General features: G+C 35.6%; 1 pseudogene; it reads right to left on the minus strand.

The window, feature by feature from the left end:
* Positions 1-9,826: 9,826 nt before the first annotated feature.
* LOC118009069 lies at positions 9,827-9,926 on the minus strand (annotated as a pseudogene).
* Positions 9,927-18,183: the final 8,257 nt, after the last annotated feature.

Consider the following 18,183-nt stretch of genomic DNA (forward strand, 5'->3'; position numbering starts at 1 on the left):
TGTTCATTGCAACATTATTTACAATAGCCAAGATACAGAAGCAATTCAAGTGTCTGTTAATAGATGAATGGATAAAGATGATGTGGTATGTATGTATAATGGAATATTATTCAGCCATAAAAAAGAATGACATCTTGCCATTTGCAACAACATGGATAGACCTAGAGGGTATTATGCTAGGTGAAATAAGTCACACAGAGAAATACAAATACCATATGATTTCACTTATATGTGTAACCTAAAAACCAAAACAAATGAATAAGCAAATAGGAAAAAAAAAAAAAACCCAAAAACATTCACAAATACAGAGAACAAACTGGTAGCCTATTACAGGGAGATGGGTGAAATAGGTGAAGGGCATTAAGAGTTACAAGCTTCCAATTTTGACATAAATGTCATAGAGATGAAAAGTACAGCATAAGGAATACAGTTAGTAATGTTGTAATAACTTTGTATGGTAACAGATGGTAACTACACATGTGCTGAGCATTTCATAACGTACATAGATGTCAAATCACTGTTTTATACTTGAAACTAATATAATATGGTATGTCAACTAAACTTTGATTAAAATTTTTTTAAATTCATTGGAAATTTATGTTTTAATGAGATGAAAGTTACTCCATCCCAAATTAGATAATGTATCCAAGGGTAAATATTATTTCTGACCAGAATGAGAAAGCTTTTAACATAAATCTATTCCTATTTTTTAATTAATTACTGAGAAACACTGTTCACATAAATAAGTAGATGGAATTGGAAAGTTTCATAATAGCAATATAACATGACACTTTAAACTCCTTTTGAGTTATATATCAAAAATTTCAGCAATCCATTATCAAAAATTATGTTTAATGATTTATAAGCTGACAACTCAATTGGTTCTCTTTTCATTTTGTTGAAAGAATATAATTAGAAGTCACTGTGCCTGCAGAAAGATTTATTTTCTATTCATTAGTGGCATTTGCCTTCTCAACATAAACATCAATATTTTAAATTATCTCTGTATTTGGTACCCTGGAGGATTTACATATTGGAGTCACTGTACCATTGTTAGATTCAGTCGGTAAGGCCTCATTTGTGAACTAGATGACCTGGTATAAGAAGGGATGTGAGAAAAGAAAACTAGAATAATCCAAGTACATTCTCAAGGATATTAGCTTTAGGAATAGCACATGTGAAAATTGGGAATTTGGAAATTGATTCTCTGAGAATTATTTGAGCCTCTACACTTCTTTGCAAAGTCTTTATGTGCCCCAGAGATATGTATACCTTTTGCATAAAGCTGATAATCTAGGATAGTTACTAAAAATTAAGATGTTTAAAACCTAGCCTCAGAGACTATAATTCCATAGGTCTCTTAGGGGGCTAGCTAGGAATTTGCCTTTTTTTTTTTTAAACAAACTCACACCAGATGATTCTGATGCAGGATACTCATAGACTGTTTTGCAAAAACAAAAACAAAAAACAGACCTGAAGGGAGAAATAGACAGAAATACAACAATACGGGACTTCAATACCCACTTTTAGCAATAGATAGATCATTGTATATAATGATCTATATCATCTATATACAATCAAATATCTGTATATAAATATCTATTAACAGATATTTATAGAACATACCACCCAAAATCAGCAGAAAACACATTCTTCTCAAGTACATATGGAACATTCTCTAGAACAGATGATATGTTAGGTCACAAAACACGTCTAAATAAATTTGAGTGGAACCTTATCAAGGCCCTTCACCAACAACGTCATGAAACTAGAAATCAATTATAAATAGAAGACCAGAAAATTCACAAATGTGTGGAGATTAAACAACATGCTACTGAACAACCAATGGGTCAAAGAAGAACTCAAAAGAAAAATAAAAAAATATCTTGAGACAAATGAAAGTGGAAATACAGCCTATCAAAATGTATATGATACAGCAAAATCTCTCCAAAGAGGGAAGTTCAAAGTGATAAAAGTCTAACATTAAGAAAAAAGAATTAACTAAAATTAACAACCTAACTACACACCTCAAGGAACTAGGAAAGAACAAATGAACACCAAAGTTAGTAAAAGGAAGAAAGTAACAAAGGTCAGAGTAGAAATAAATAAAATAAAAACTAAAAAGACAATAGAAAAGATCAAAGAAACAAAGAGCTGGTGTTTTGCAAAGATAAATAAAACAGATAAATCTTTAACTAGACTTACCAAGAAAAAAAAGAGGATTCAAATAAGTAAAATTAGAAATGAAAGAGGAGATATTACAACTGATAGCACAGAAATACAAAGAATCATGAGAAACTACTACGAACTATTATACAATAACAAATTGGACAACATAAAATAAAGAAATTCCTAGAAGCATACAATCTACCAAGATTGAATCATAAAGAGATAGAAAATCTGAATAGACCAAGTACTAGTAAGGAGATTTAACCAAGAATCAGAAATCTCCCAACAAACAAAAGTCCAGAAGAAAATGGCTTCATTGGTAAATTCTACCAAACGTTCAAAAAAGAATTAATACTAATTTTCTCAAACTCTTCCAAAAGACAGAGAGGAAGGGAACACATGAAAGCTCATTTACAAAGCCAGCATTACCCCGATATCAAAATGAGAGAAGGATGCCACAAGAAAAGAAAATTACAGGCCAACATCCCTGATGAACTACAGATGCAGAAATCCTCAACAAAATATTAGCAAACCAAATTGAACAATACATTAAAAGGATCATACACTATGATCAAGTGGAACATGTTCTAGGTTCAACATCCACAAATCAATGTGTCATACCACACAAACAAAATGGATAAAAATCCTACGTTCATCTCAACAGATGCAGAAAAAGCATTTGGCAAAATTCAACACCGATTCATGAAAAAACTCTCAACAAGCTGGGTATAGAGAAAATAGAATGAACATCAATATAACAAAGGCCATATATGATAAGCCCACAGCTAACATGGTGAAAAATGCTGAAACCTTTTCTTTAAATATCAGAAATAAGACAAGGCTGCCCACTCTCACCACTTTTATTTGACATAGTACAGGAAGTCCTAGCCAGAGCAGTTAGTCAAGAAGAAGAAAGAAAAGCCTCTAAATTAGAAGAAAAAAAGTAAAACTCTATTTGCAGATGCCATGATACTATATACAGAAAAACCTTAAGACCCATCAAAAAACTATTAGAACTAATAAATTCAGTAAAGTTGTAGGATACAAAATCAATATACAAAAATCAGTTGCATTTATATCTACTAACACCAAACTATCTGAAAAAGAAATTAAGAGAACAATCTCATTTACAATTTCATCAAACAGAATAAAATACTGAGGAATATATTTAATCAATGAGGTGAAAGATCCATATACTAAAGACAGTAAGACATTAATGAAAGAAATTGAAGAAGACACAAATAAATGAAAAGATACTCCAAGCTCATGGATTGGAAGAATGAATATTGTTAAAATGTCAATACTACCCAAAGCAATTTATAGATTCAATGCAATTCCATCAGCATTTTTTATAGAGAAAAAACAATCCTAAAATTTGTATGGAACCGCAAAAGACTTTGAATAACTAAACAAACTTGAGAAAAAATTAAGCTAGAGATGTCAAACTTTCTGATTTCAAACTACATTACCAAGTTATAGTAATCAAAACAGTATGACATTGGCATAAAGACAGACACCTATATCAATGGAATAGAATAGAGAATCCAGAAATAAACCCACACATATATGGTCAATTAATTTATGACACAAGAACCAAGAATACACAATGAGGAAAGGTTGGTCTCTTTAATAAGTGATGCTGAGAAAAATGGATGGCCACATAAAAAAAAATGAAACTGTACTACTATATTACATCATACACAAAAATCAACCCAGAATGGATTAAAGACTTGAATGTAAGACCTGAAACCATGATATCCCTAGAAGAAACACTGATATAGGCCTTGGCAATGATTTTTTTGCTTTAATACCAAAAGCAAAAATAAATGGTGGGACTACATCAAACTGAAAGGCTTCTGAATGGCAAAGGAAATGATTAACAAAATTAAAAGACAACATACCTAATGAGGAAAAAATATTTGCAAATCATATATCTCTTAAGAGGTTAACATCCAAATTATATAAAGAACTCATACAACTTAAAGCAAAAAATCAAACAGTCTGATTAAATATGGGCAGAAGAACAGAAAAGGCATTTTCCAAAGAAGACTTAGGACTATACAAATGTCCCACAAGTATGCAAAAAGGTGCTCAACATCACTAATCATCAGAAAATGCAAATCAAAACCATAATGAGATATGGTTACATCACCTCACACCTATTAGAATGGCAATTATCAAAAAGATAAGAGATAAGAAGTGTTGGCAAGGATGTGAAGAAAAGGAACTCTTGTGCACTGCTGGTGAGAATGTAAAGTTGTCCAGCCACTATGAAAAACAGTATGGAAGGTTCTCAAAAAATTAAAAATAGAACTACCATGTGATCCAAAAATTCCATTTCTGAGTATCTATCTGAAGGAAATCAAATCATTATCTCAAAAAGATACCTACACCCCCATATTCACTGCAGCATTATTTATAATAGCTAAGACATGGAAATAACGTAAGTGTCCACTGAGAAATGAATGTACAGAGAAAATGTGGTATATGTACACGTAGAATATTACTTGGTCATAAAAATGAAGGAAATCCTGCCATTTGCAACAATAAGGATGGACTTGAAGGCATTATGCTAAGTGAAATAAGTCTGACAGAGGAAGACAAATACTTTATTATCTCACTTATATGTGGAATCTAAAAAAGAAAACCAATCTCATAGATACAAAGAACAGATTGCTGGTTGCTGGACATGAGGGTTAGGTGGTGGGTGATATGGGATAAATGCAAACAAAAGGTACAAACTTCCAGTTTTAAGATAAATAAGTTCTGGGGAGGTAATGTATAGTATGGTGACTACAGTTAACAACACTGTATTGCATATTTCAAAGTTGCTAAGAGAGTATGTCTTAGAAGTTTTCATCCCAAGGGAAAAAAATTATAACTTTGTGAGGTGATAGATGTTAACTAAACTTACTGTGGTAATCCTTTTGTAATATATACATATATCACTGTATTAAGTACCTTAAATTAATACAATGTTATATGTCAGCTATATCTTAATAAAACTGGAAAAAATCCGATACTATAAAATCCTTGGACCTTTCTTTTTTTAAAGATTTTATTTATTTATTTGAGAGAGAGAGCAAAAGAAGAGGGAAGAGGCAGGAGGAGAGGGAGAAGCAGGCTCCCTGCTCTCTCCCCACTGAGCAAGGAGCCTGATGCAGGACTCAATCTCAGGACCCCGGGATCATGACCTAAGCCAAAGACAGAGCCTTAACTGACTAGGCTACCCAGGCGCTCCCTCTTTGGACCTTTCTTTTGGTGAGGGTTAAGAAATAAGCCCGTTAATTTTTTATATTTAAAGTAAAATTCGCACAACATACAAATAACCATTTTACAATTCAGTGGTATATAGTACATTCACTATGTTGTGCCATCACCACTCTCTAATTTAAAACCTTATCATCATCACCTGAAAACATCCTTTTCCCATTAAGTAATCATTACCAATTTCCCCTCTCCCCAGCCCTGACAACCGCTTTCCTCTTTCTGTCTCTATAGATTTACCTATTTGGGATACTTCATACAAGTGGAATCATACAATATATAAATTTTTGACTCTGGCTTCTTTAACTTAGCATGTTTTCAAGGTTCATTCGAGTTATAGCATGTATCAGTACTTCATTCCCCTTTCAATATGAATATTTCATTATATGTATACACCACAATTTACTTTGAATGAAAGTTCTAAGGATTCACAAACCCTTCCAAAAGGCAATGCATGAAGTCCCTTAAAGACACTGATTGCATGGACCATCAAGGGCTCACTGATCACAAATTACAACCCACAAATATGACTGTGGCGCTGGCTAAGTTCACATGGTGTGAGAATGACAGTAAAAGAAGAGACCAGGGACAGAAAGAATGTTGGAAAACACCAATATTTAAGGAATAGGTAAAGGAGGAGGAGCCTAAATAGATACGGGAATAGAGAAAAAGAATGAGACAGCCAAAAAGCATCCCAAAAAATTTCAATGAGTGATATTGTCATATGGTAGAGTAAGAAACAGAAGAACATAAAATTTTCCACTAAATTTAGCAAAAGAGAGATCATTTTTGAAATGATATAATTGAGGTCATAAAGATTGAGGTTAGATGGCAGTCATTTGAGAAATAATAGAGGAAGAAGAATATGTGAAAATGCATACAACTCATTCAAGAGACGTAATTGAAGGAGAAAGATGCTTGCTGCGAGTACAAGGCTGGAGACATTAGAGTATTTTTGAAGATGTGAAAACAAAGAGCATTTTTATATTCTGAAGAAATAAATGAATGAAAAGATTAATGATAAGGAGCTGATAAATAACTCAAGAAAATACAAAGGTAGGAACTCCCAAGCTCAGCAGGAAGTAGCTAAATAATTACTGAATTAATGTAGGATGTAGACAAGATTTGGGTTAAAGGAAGAGATGTCTGGTGTTAAAATTCTGCTTAATAGGTAAATGCCAGCAGGTCAGTAGATGACAGTGATGAAGAGGAATGGAAGGTGATGTTTCTGGATTACATAATCCTCCAATGATCAAGGATTTCTGTAAGAGGGTTCAAAGGAGCATGCTTAGAAAGTAAAGAGCTATAATAATGATAAATAAGCCAGACCTATAAGAAACACCTAAATTAGAAAGTATACTTTGAGTCAGCCATTTAACAAGTTTCTTGAGTGCTTACTCTTTACTGGGAACTGTGCTAAGGACTTAAGTTATAAATATGGATCTTTCAGTAGTTCTCAACCAGTGATACTACTTAAGGGAAGGGTGCCCATAAAAATCACTGAAGAATTTACTGGAAGGCCTAAAACTACATATATGTCCTTCTGGGGAATTAAAAAAAAAAAAATTTAGGGCGCCTGGGTGGCTCAGTTGGTTACGCGACTGCCTTCGGCTCAGGTCATGATCCTGGAGTCCCGGGATCGAGTCCCGCATCGGGCTCCCTGCTCGGCGGGGAGTCTGCTTCTCCCTCTGACCCTCCTCCCTCTCATGCTCTCTGTCTCTCTCTCTGTCTCAAATAAATAAATAAATAAAATCTTTAAAAAAAAAAAATTTAAGCAGCTTTTGTTACTTTCATTTTCTTTAAAGATTGATTGATTTGAGAGAGAGAGAGAGAGAGTGCACGCATGAGTGGGGTGGAAGGGCAGAGGGAGAAGGAAAAGCAGACTTCCCGCTGAGCAGGGAGCCTGGTGTGGGGCTTGATCCCAGAACCGTGGAATCATGACCTGAGCTGAAGGCAGACGCTTAACCGACTGAGCCACCCAGACGCCCCTGTTGTTTTCATTTTGATGGTACCAGATTTCTTTGTTAGATTAGTAGTAGTTAGCTATGAGATGCTGGAATAAAGCACAATCTGTCTTATACAGAGAAAAAGATGCAATATCCTAAAATAACTACAGAGAAATAAAAATCTCTAATAGAAATATATAAAATGCTATGGGAAGAGAGGATGAGAGTGTTCACTACGTCTAAATGTACAGAAGGGAAAGTAACATGTAGGAGGAGCCTTGTATGTTGAGTCTCTCATCCAGTGTATTTTCTAGGCTTAGAAAGGGGGAGCAGCCCATGTAGGAAACTGAGGTCAGAACGGTAGCCTGAAGCCATATTTGGAGGGACACGGCATGGATGTTATTTGTACTTACCCTTACAAGAAATTCTGGGAGGCAAGTGTGGAGATTGGGAGATGTTCAACAAATAAGCTAATGAAATAATGAAGTTTATCTTTGAACATGTTGCCATGTTGCCACAGTGTAAAGAATAGGTTATTGAGGGGAAAAGGGAGTGGAGAACATCTTGTAAAAAAGTTACCGAAATTACTTACACTAAAGCTGATAAAAACTAAAGCAGAGCAGAGGCTATGGCAACAGGGTAGAGTGCAAGGATTTGGGAAAGACCTGAGAAATACAGTGAAGATGTGAGTAACAGAAAGACTCAAGAAAGACTCCATGTTCCTTAACATAAACAACTGAACAGATAGATGGTGGTGACACTGACCAAGGTTAGAGAGTCCAAAGAAGTAAATTCTTCAAGGCCAGGGTAGCATATACTAAATCCAACCACATATATAAAGTGAAATAATGCCAATATAAGAAATTTTATATATATGTATTTTTTGTCACACAGACAATTGATTATTCTACCGAAAAGTCAAGGCCATCCGTGTGACTTGCTGACAATTCATGGGTCTGTGTTTTAGTTTTCAAAGAAGTTAAGCTGCAAACGATGTGAGCCATCCTCTAGGTCGCTTACCATATCACATAAATCAGAAGTTGCACAGTCTGTCAGGAGAGTTCTGGGAAATATGGATTTAAAGGAATTCCTCCTCCTTCCTTCTTCCTCATCCCCCTTTGTCTGCCTAAGGCATGAAGATTAATCAGACATTTACAGCAGCAAATGGCAAGATCTTATTCATCGTGGTGTGAGGGTGATTTGTTGTGCTCCTGAACAAAAGCAAAATGGCAGCATTTAAATGAACTGACACATCAGATCTCTTCAGCTGTTCTTTAAAAGTAATACATTAATCAGGGGATAAACAAGGTATTGTCACCCTGACAAAATTTTAGAAGGACTGCATCAGAGAAATCTCCTGAAATTACTCCTTTTGAATACAAACTGGGGCCTGACATTTTCCAAAACGGACAATATGTCTCAGAAATTTTTAGCTGTTTATTTTTTAATCTTTCTAAAGAAGAAATAGATTAGTGATCTGATTCTATAGAATATGGTGAGTTTCATCTAACGTATTTACCCTTTATGTATTAAATTACTACCCAATATGAGCATGGTGGAAAAGAACTATTAAAAAGCCTCAGGTCATTCTTAGCATGAAAAGAACAAAAATTTGTTACCAAACAAAAATACAATTTTTGCTTGAGAACAATCAACAATACTTTTAGATAAGCTCATGACATATTTCAACACATGAAATGGTTGTTTTTGAGTGTGTGGGAGTTTTCAAGTGCTACAATTAATGTAAATCTAAAATAATTTACAAAGTACACAAAATACAAAGATATACTCTAAGAATATGTGTAGATTATATACAAATGAATCAACATTTGTTTCCATAAGAAACTCTTCCCCCTCCCGTTTTTTACTTAACCCCTTTATTTATCGAAAAGGTGAAGTTTTCATTTATTTCCTTGATTTTTATCAAAGTGCTATCAGAAAACTTTCCTATTAGATACAGCTTGGTGGTAACAAAAAATAGTGACTTATTAATGACCTTCAATATGTAGGAGTTAAAATCCCATACTTTGTTATCAACTGGATAAAAAAAAGTAGAACTTAAATATTCTCACCATAAAAAAATGGTAATTATTTCACGTGACAGAGGTAATTATTTGACGTTAGCTAGCTGCTATAGTGTAACCATTTTGCAATATGTAAGTGTATCAAATCAACATGTTGTACACCTTAAACTTATACCATGGTATATGTCATTTATATCTCAATAAAGCTGAAGGAAAAAATAGAGCAAAAAAGCATATGAAAACCAGGTGCAGTAGATATGTGATTGATTCTATTTCACAGCAGATCATTTTTTTAAGACAATTAAGGTAATCTCATCACCCTTGCCAGAAATTGCTTCAGGCCCAATTTTTTTCTTTTTTTTTAACGATACATGAAACCTGCTGAGGGGTGTGGAAATGTGTTTCTTGTTCTTTTAAAAAAAATATATGGAATGATTCACGAATTTGCATGTCATCCTTGCATAGGGGCCATACTAATCTCTGTATTGTTCCTATTTTACTATAGTGCTGCTAAAGTGTATCTTGTTCTTAAAAGACATGTATAAGAAAAGATAATCTCTCATCCTTATCTTCTCTGATATGTGAAAAGAAGCCATCTTCCTACCAGCTTAATGATGAAGACACCATTAGGGAAGACAGGAGAAAACAAAAAGGGAGAAAAATAAAACTTGAGTCTTTGATACCATCCTTGAATAGCTAAATCAACCAACACTAGAATCTATGCTAACTCTTATTGTAATGTGAAGTAACTTTACATACTGTTGAAGGTTATTGTCATCAAAGTTTGCTATTTCTTGTAGCCAAAAACATACTAACCAACATATGAAGGGTTATGAGGAAGTATTAAACAATCTAGAGAAGAGAAGCCAAATGGGAACACCAAAGCTGTTTCCAAGAAGATGGCTTTAGTGCACGATTCTGTTATTCATAGAAATCACAATGAGATGAATTTCAGCTTAATATAAAACTTGTCAGAGCTGTCTGAAAAGGCATATCTGCCCTAGGAAGTAGTAAATTCCTTCTCACCAGAGACTGGCCAACCACTTCGTAGTTTTGCTGCAAATTAGAGAAATTAGACTATATACCTCATGAGTCATTCCAACACTAGGATTTCTTTGTTACTGTGAAAACTGAAAGAAAGATTTCTTAAGGGGATGCAAAGTCTAGTCCTAAAGCTTAACTACAAAACAATCTTCCTTTTGTTGTCTAATGTAGAGGAACTGCTCTCCTATTTTCAGTTCTCAAAACTAAGCATTTGTTGAATCTTTGCTGAGTTTCTAGACTGTGTTAGTAACTAAGACAATAAAAATATTACATAACTACTATATTAAAGAGTTTAATTCCTAACTGGGATATATTTTAACTCAATGAAAACTAAATGCTGCATATACATTGAGTGTCAAAGTTTAGGATAGAACTAATAAAGGGTTTGGTTATAACAACAAGTAGGAAAATTAACCAAATGCTGATCTTGAAAACATTTGCATAGGTGTTATATAATAGTGCCTTTAAAAATGGAGTCAAATGGATACAATGTCATTTTGAGTTAGCACTAATCATGCAATTGCCAATAATAGATCTCACTATATGGAAGTATTAAATAAAATGTTAGAACTAGGGGCGCCTGGGTGGCTCAATCATTAAGCGTCTGCCTTTGACTCAGGTCATGATCCCAGGGTCGTGGGATCGAGCCCCACATCCCGGGCTCCTGCTCAGCAGGAGGCCTGCTTCTCCCTCTCCCACTCCCCCTGCTTGTGTTCCCTCTCCCACTGTCTCTCTCTCTGTGAAGTAAATAAATAAAATCTTTTTAAAAAAATGTTATAACTAGACCAGGATTAAAATTAAGATATAAATTTAATTTGTTTTTGTCATTTTGGAGAAAAAATCTATTTTTAACAGCAGGGATAGGACTCATACTATTATCCATATAATGAAATTAGGAACTCTTTTTTTTTTTAAATTTATTTATTCATTTGAGAGAGTGAGAACGAGAGAGTACATGAGAGGGGGCAGGGTCAGAGGGAGAAGCAGACTCCCTGCCAAGCAGGGAGCCCGATGCGGGACTCGATCCCGGGACTCCAGGATCATGACCTGAGCCGAAGGCAGTTGCTTAACCAACTGAGCCACCCAGGCGCCCGAAATTAGGAACTCTTAACAGTTATTTAAAAAGAAACTTTTTTCCTGTTGGTATTATTTGGGACAAATAACATTTCCAGCAATGTTCTTCTTCCTTACCTTTTCTACTGCATTTTTGTGGTTCACAAAGAAGATCTTGACTGTTTACTGTGACTATTTTATAACGCCATATTTCTCTATTGTACCTGACCATCTCTGCACAGGATATAAAGAAGCTGAATACTGCAAAAGTTCTTAAAACAAAAACAGTATCAACAGTGGGTTTTAGGATTGTTGGAGAGTATATCAAAATTAACCAGGAGAGTACAGTAGAGGGATTCAATAAATTAAACTGGTAATGAGAGAACTACATCGAAACTCCAATAGGAGTTGTTTATCTAGCTTCAAATCTAATAAATCTCATTAATTAAAAAGGGAGATATCCTGTTTTTTCTTGATATAAGTTATCTGATTTTCCTGCTGTCAGGTACATTAGTCCACTTTCCATGAACAGAGTTTTTAAGAAGGAATAAATGGAGAAAGCATAGCACAAAAAGGCAGAAAGAAAAAGGTAGGGCCAATCCTAATCACGCAGGGTTACTAACAGTTCTATAAATCATCTGATCCAATATGACCTCCTGCTGTTACCAGCAAAAATATTGCTCTCATTTGCATTAAAAAAAAAATTTCTGTCTTACAAGTAGTGAGAGAAAGATGAGTTCAGCTAAGAGTTCATTATCTTCCCCACACTCCTCCCTCCACACATGGGTTTTGGTAAAAGAAAGCATTTGCAAAGTATGTTCCTAGTATGCTGTGCTCCTTTTGCCTTCCATGCAACAGAATTGATTTCAAACCATTCCATTTTTTTAATTTAAATTTTATTGAACATAAAATGAGATACAGGTTTATGGAGAATTCAGTGATTCATCACTTACCTACAATACCCAGTGCTCATCACAACAAATGCTCTCCTTAATACCCATCACCCACCTAGCCCATCCCCTACCCTCCTTCCTCTATCAACCCTCAGTTTGTTCTCTATCATTAAGAGTCTCTTTTTTTTTTTTAAAGATTTTATTTATTTATTTGACAGAGAGAGGCAGTGAGAGAGGGAACACAAGCAGGGGGAGTGGGAGAGGGAGAAGCAGGCTTCCCGCGGAGCAGGGAGCCCGATGCGGGGCTCGATCCCAGGACCCTGAGATCATGACCTGAGCCGAAGGCAGACGCTTAACGACTGAGCCACCTAGGCGCCCCTCATTAAGAGTCTCTTAAGGCTTGTTTCCTTCTCTTTTTTTTCTTTTCCCCCTTCCCAAATGTTCATCTGTTTCTTTTTTAAATTCCACATATGAGTGAGATCATATAGTACTTGTCTTTCTCTGACTGACTTATTTCACTTAGCATTATACACTCTAGCTCCATCCACATCGTTGCAAATGGCAAGATTTCATTTTTTTGATGGCTGAGTAATATTCCAAAGTGTGTGTGTGTGTGTGTATTCCAATGTGTGTGTGTGTGTGTATGTGTATATATATATATATATATATATATATATATATATCACATCTTCTTTATCCATTCATTTGTCAATAGATATTTGGGCTCTCTCCATAGTTGGCTATTGCTGACAACGCTGCTATAAACATTGGAGTGCAAGTACTCCTTCAAATCTGTACTTTTGTACCTAGTAGTGCAATTGCTCTATTTTTAACTTTTTGAGGAACCTCCATACTGTTTTCCAGAGTGGCTGCACCAGTGTGCATTCCCACCAATAGTGCAAGAGGGTTCCCCTTTCTTTGCACCTCGCCAACACCCTTTGTTTCTTGTACTGTTAATTTTTAGCCATTCTGACAGGTGTGAGGTGGTATATCATCATGGTTTTGATTTGTATTTGCCTGATAATGAGTGATGTTGAACATCTTTTCATATTTCTGTTAGCCATTTGGATGTCTTCTTTGGAAAAGTATCTATTCACGTCTTCTACCTATTTCAACTGGATCGCTTGTGTTTAGGGCATTGAGTTTGATAAGTTCTTCATGGATTTTGGATACTAACCATTTATCAGATATATGGTTTACAAATATTGTCTCCCATTCTATAGGCTGTCTTTTAGTTTTGTCCATTGTTTCCTTTGCTGTGCAGAAGGTTTTTATCTTGCTTAAGTCCCAATGGTTCATCTCCCTTGCTTCTGGTGACACATCTAGTAAGAAGTGGCTATGGCCACGGTCAAAGAGGTTTCTGCCTGTGTTCTCCTCTAGGATTTTGGTAGTTTCCCATCTCAGATTTAGGTCTTTCATCCATTTTGAATTTATTTTTGTGTATCATGTAAGAAAGTGGTCCAGTTTAATTCTTGTGCATGTTTCAGTCCAGTTTTCCCAACACCATTTGTTGAAGAGACTGTCCTTTTTCCATTGGATATTCTTTACTGCTTTGTTGAAGATTAGTTGACCATAAAGTTGTGGGTCCATTTCTGGGTTCTCTAATCTGTTCCATTGATCTATGTGTCTGTTTTTGTGCCAGTATCATACTTTTTAAATGGCTTTTTTTAATCCATTTTTTCAAAGAAATGGAACAAATAATCCTAAAATTTGTATGGAACCAGAAAAGACCCCGAATAGCCAGAGGAATATTGAAAAAGAAAAGCAAAGCTGGAGGCATCACAATTCCGGACTTCCAGCTCTATTACAAAGCTGTCATCATCAAGACAGTATGGTACTGGCACAAAAACAGACACATAGATCAATGGAACAGAATAGAGAGCCCAGAAATGGACCCTCAATTCTATGGTCAGCTTATCTTCGCCAAAGCAGGAAAGAATGTCCAATGGAAAAAAGACAGTCTCTTCAACAAATGATGTTGGGAAAATTGGACAGCCACATGCAGAAGAATGAAACTGGACCATTTCCTTACACCACACACAAAAATAGCCTCAAAATGGTAGAAAGACCTAAATGTGAGACAGGAGTCCATCAAAATCCTTGAGGAGAACACAGGCAGCAACCTCTTTGACCTCAGCTGCAGCAACTTCTAGAATCATCACCAAAGGCAAGGGAAGCAATGGCAAAAACGAACTACTGGGACTTCATCAAGATAAAAAGCTTTTGCACAGCGAAAGAAACAGTCAACAAAACCAAAAGACAACTGACAGAATGGGAGAAGATATTTGCAAATGACATATCAGATAAAGGGCTAGTATCCAAAATCTATAAAGAACTTCTTAAACTCAACACCCAAAGAACAAATGATCCAATCAAGAAATGGGCAGAATACATGAACAGACATTTTTGCAAAGAAGACATCCAAATGGCCAACAGACACATGAAAAAGTGCTCAATATCGCTCGGCATCAGGGAAATCCAAATCAAAACCTCAATGAGATATCAACTCACACCAGTCAGAATGGCTAAAATTAACAAGTCAGGAAATGACAGATGTTGGTGGGGATGTGGAGAAAGGGAAACCCTCCTACACTGTTGGTGGGAATGCAAGCTGGTGCAGCTACTTTGGAAAACAGTATGGGGTTCCTCAAAAAGTTGAAAATAGAGCTACCATATGATCCAGCAATTGTACTACTGGGTATTTACCCCAAAGATACAAATGTAGGGATCCAAAGGGGTACATGCACCCCGATGTTTATAGCAGCAATGTCTGCAACTCTTTTGACTCTTAAGAACTAAAGGCTTTATCATATTTAGTAGCTTAGGTTCTTATTGTGATGATCTATTGGCCTTTTTATTTTTGTACAAAAAAGAAAAGTGATGATGAATTATGTTCTTGAAACTGCACAAATAAATATATTTCAGGGCTGAAATAAAACTGAACAGATAAAATTGTGTCTCTCAAATATAGTAAGCCATAGATATTTTCAGACAATTCATGTTTTTCCTGCTGCCCTTGAAACTAGGGTGTGTAAAATATGTATAAAACCTGCAAAATGTTGGGGCCCCAGGGTGGCTCAGTCGGTTAAGTGTCTGCCTTCGCTCAGGTCATGATCCCAGGGTCCTGGGATCGAGCCCTGCATCGGACTCCCTGCTCCGAGGGGAGCCTGCTTCTCCTTCTCCCTCTGCCTGCCGCTCCCCCCTGCTTCTGCTCTCTCTCTCTCTCTCCCTCTCTCTTTCTTCTCAAATACACAAAATCTTTTTTAAAAAATCTGCAAAAATGTTTATTCACTTCTTTCATTCTCAGAGAAAACTCCCTTCAGCTGTGACCCTGAGAGGAATGAATGTATTTGTATGCTGGTGAGCCGGGGTGGGTAGATTACAGGAAGCCTTAGAAAATGTAGAGGAGCCATGTGTTCAAGGAATCAGGTTAAAGAGAGCTGAACACTTTGCTAAAGCTACACCTATCTGCTCTGCTTTAAAGCATCACTTTAATGATGGCTTGAAGAAAGAAGTGTTTAATTTTTCTCACCCAATCTTTCAGTTTCCTTTTGGAAGGAAGGAACAAATTTATACTCTGGGAAGGAAGTTAATCAGTACATCATCAACACAGCAAAGACATATGGGCAAAACATGAACACTTGTGCCGGCCATCTCCAAGTTTCCAAATGTCTAGATGTTTCATATTATGTTAACTAAATATTGGACTTACTGAAATTTTTCATTTGCAAGTTTTGGTATCATATAGATTTTTTTCCAACATATCTGTGTTACACCTGGATGCTGGTGTTGTGGAAAATAAGGTACTCCATTGTGGAAAAATTATCATGATTGGATTGAAGGATACATGTTAAGATTCATCAGATACCAAAGTGATGGTTAATAAAGTGAAGCTAGTTGACATCTCAATTGTCCATGTGTAGTAGGCATCCTCTCTTCATCAGTTGTTTCTTGGTAATGATTTTGCTTAAATCCCAATAATATCAAAATTTCATTCAAGAGAAAAAAAAGTTTGCCTTTGTGGGATAATATAAATTGGAAAGGAAAAAAAAGTGCCTTCTAACTGACACAAGCCAATGCCAGCTAACCTGAGGAAAGTTCTTTTTGGCATATTGAAGATCTTGTTTTTTATAAGGCTCGTGTTTCTTTTATCTGCTGTGATAATGAGCTCAGTAACTCCAGGAATCTAATTAGTGAATAAAGGTCTTCACTAATTGACAAAATCAGGCATAGTGCCCCATAATCAGCTGATAAGTCCCACTTAAGCATAAAAACCAGCATTTACTGAGAATCTACAGTGAACACTTACAGAATGAAATAGAAATGAAAATAAAACAAGATGCAAATGGGTCCTAAGTTTTAGCATTTTATGATCTAAAGCTAATAAAAACATTCTAAGACAACTAGTTAAACTAGGAAATTTCCTTTAAGTTCTTTTATATTGTCATTACTTTCCTTAGGTTATTCCTTTTCATTGTAGGTGTCCTTAAGAAAAGCACCTAAGTGGACATCAAAAGGTATGGGGTCATGTGACACCAGATGTAGATACACAAGTCTCACGGGATAGAAAATACTTGCAAACACAAATGTGAAATGCCATGAGCTATGGAGGCCTTGGGGAAGGCACAGGCGATAAGAAACAAAAGAAAGAAAGAGGTTTTTGTGTGCATGCATGTGTCAGAGAAAGGGAAAAAAAATGAAAATAAAACATTATAATTAAAGCTTTTCTAGCTTTAAATAAGCAGTACCCAACTTTATACAGAAATTGGACATGTTGGGGAGTTCCACATGGCAAAGAACTGATGGCAGTCTTTGGTCAGTAGCCAGCAAGAAAGAGTTCCTCAGTCTGATGGTTTTCAGGGAACTGAATGCTGCCAACATCATGTCTGTTTGGAAATCAGATCCTTCTTCAGTTGGGTCCTCAGTTGAGAACCCAGCTCTGGCTGCCCCTTGACTGCAGCCTATGAAAGACTAAACAGAGGACTGAGCTAAGTCATGCTCAGATTCCTGACCCCAGAAATGATGAGATTGCAAACATACGTTGTTTTAAGCCATTAAGTGTATGTAAATTTTTATGCAGCAATGGACAATACAGATTCCAAACTCCTTAAATGCAGACACTATGACTACAATGTGTTTTTCCAGCTCCTAACAGAGTTCCTGATCATAACCTATATTCAGTAAAATTTTGATAAAACTAATGTCAACTTCACACAAATAAAATTAAGTGTTTAAGTTCTTGCCATGTGCACGAATGGAATTTTAGACTATCTTTTAATGCCCAATTTCTAGAAGTATATTCTTGTGATATAACACATCTAATCCTATTTGCTGCTTTCAAAGTAAATAGCAATCAGGTAGATTTGATGAATACTAAAGGCCATGATGGAAAGTATTTCTTCATTCTGAGTCATTTTGTAGACGTTTTGTTACCTTCGGGGTTTTTAAAAATATATAACCACATACCACTTGCTTATGTATTCACTCCCAAATCAAACAGAATTCCCACTGACTGAGATGCATTTAAAAGATAATTTTTAAAGACAATACTCAGTGAACAAGAAAATCTTTTCCTCTGTAGCCTCTGGAATCAAAAACAGTCTTTCTACCATGTCCCTTTTTCTTTTAAAAATGTATTTATTTCTTGTAATAGTAAAGTATTGGTTTTAAAGAAAGGAGTCTTTATCTTGGCAAATAAAGTGAGAAACCTGGAAGCAATGTATAAAATTGCAGGTAAGAGATAAGAGGCGTTTAGTTATCCTAACAGATTTCAGCAGAGCAAACGTG

The sequence above is a fragment of the Mirounga leonina genome, unplaced genomic scaffold (assembly GCF_011800145.1).
Source record: "Mirounga leonina isolate KUSES-001 unplaced genomic scaffold, KU_Mleo_1.0 Mir_126, whole genome shotgun sequence".
Lineage (NCBI taxonomy): Eukaryota > Metazoa > Chordata > Mammalia > Carnivora > Phocidae > Mirounga > Mirounga leonina.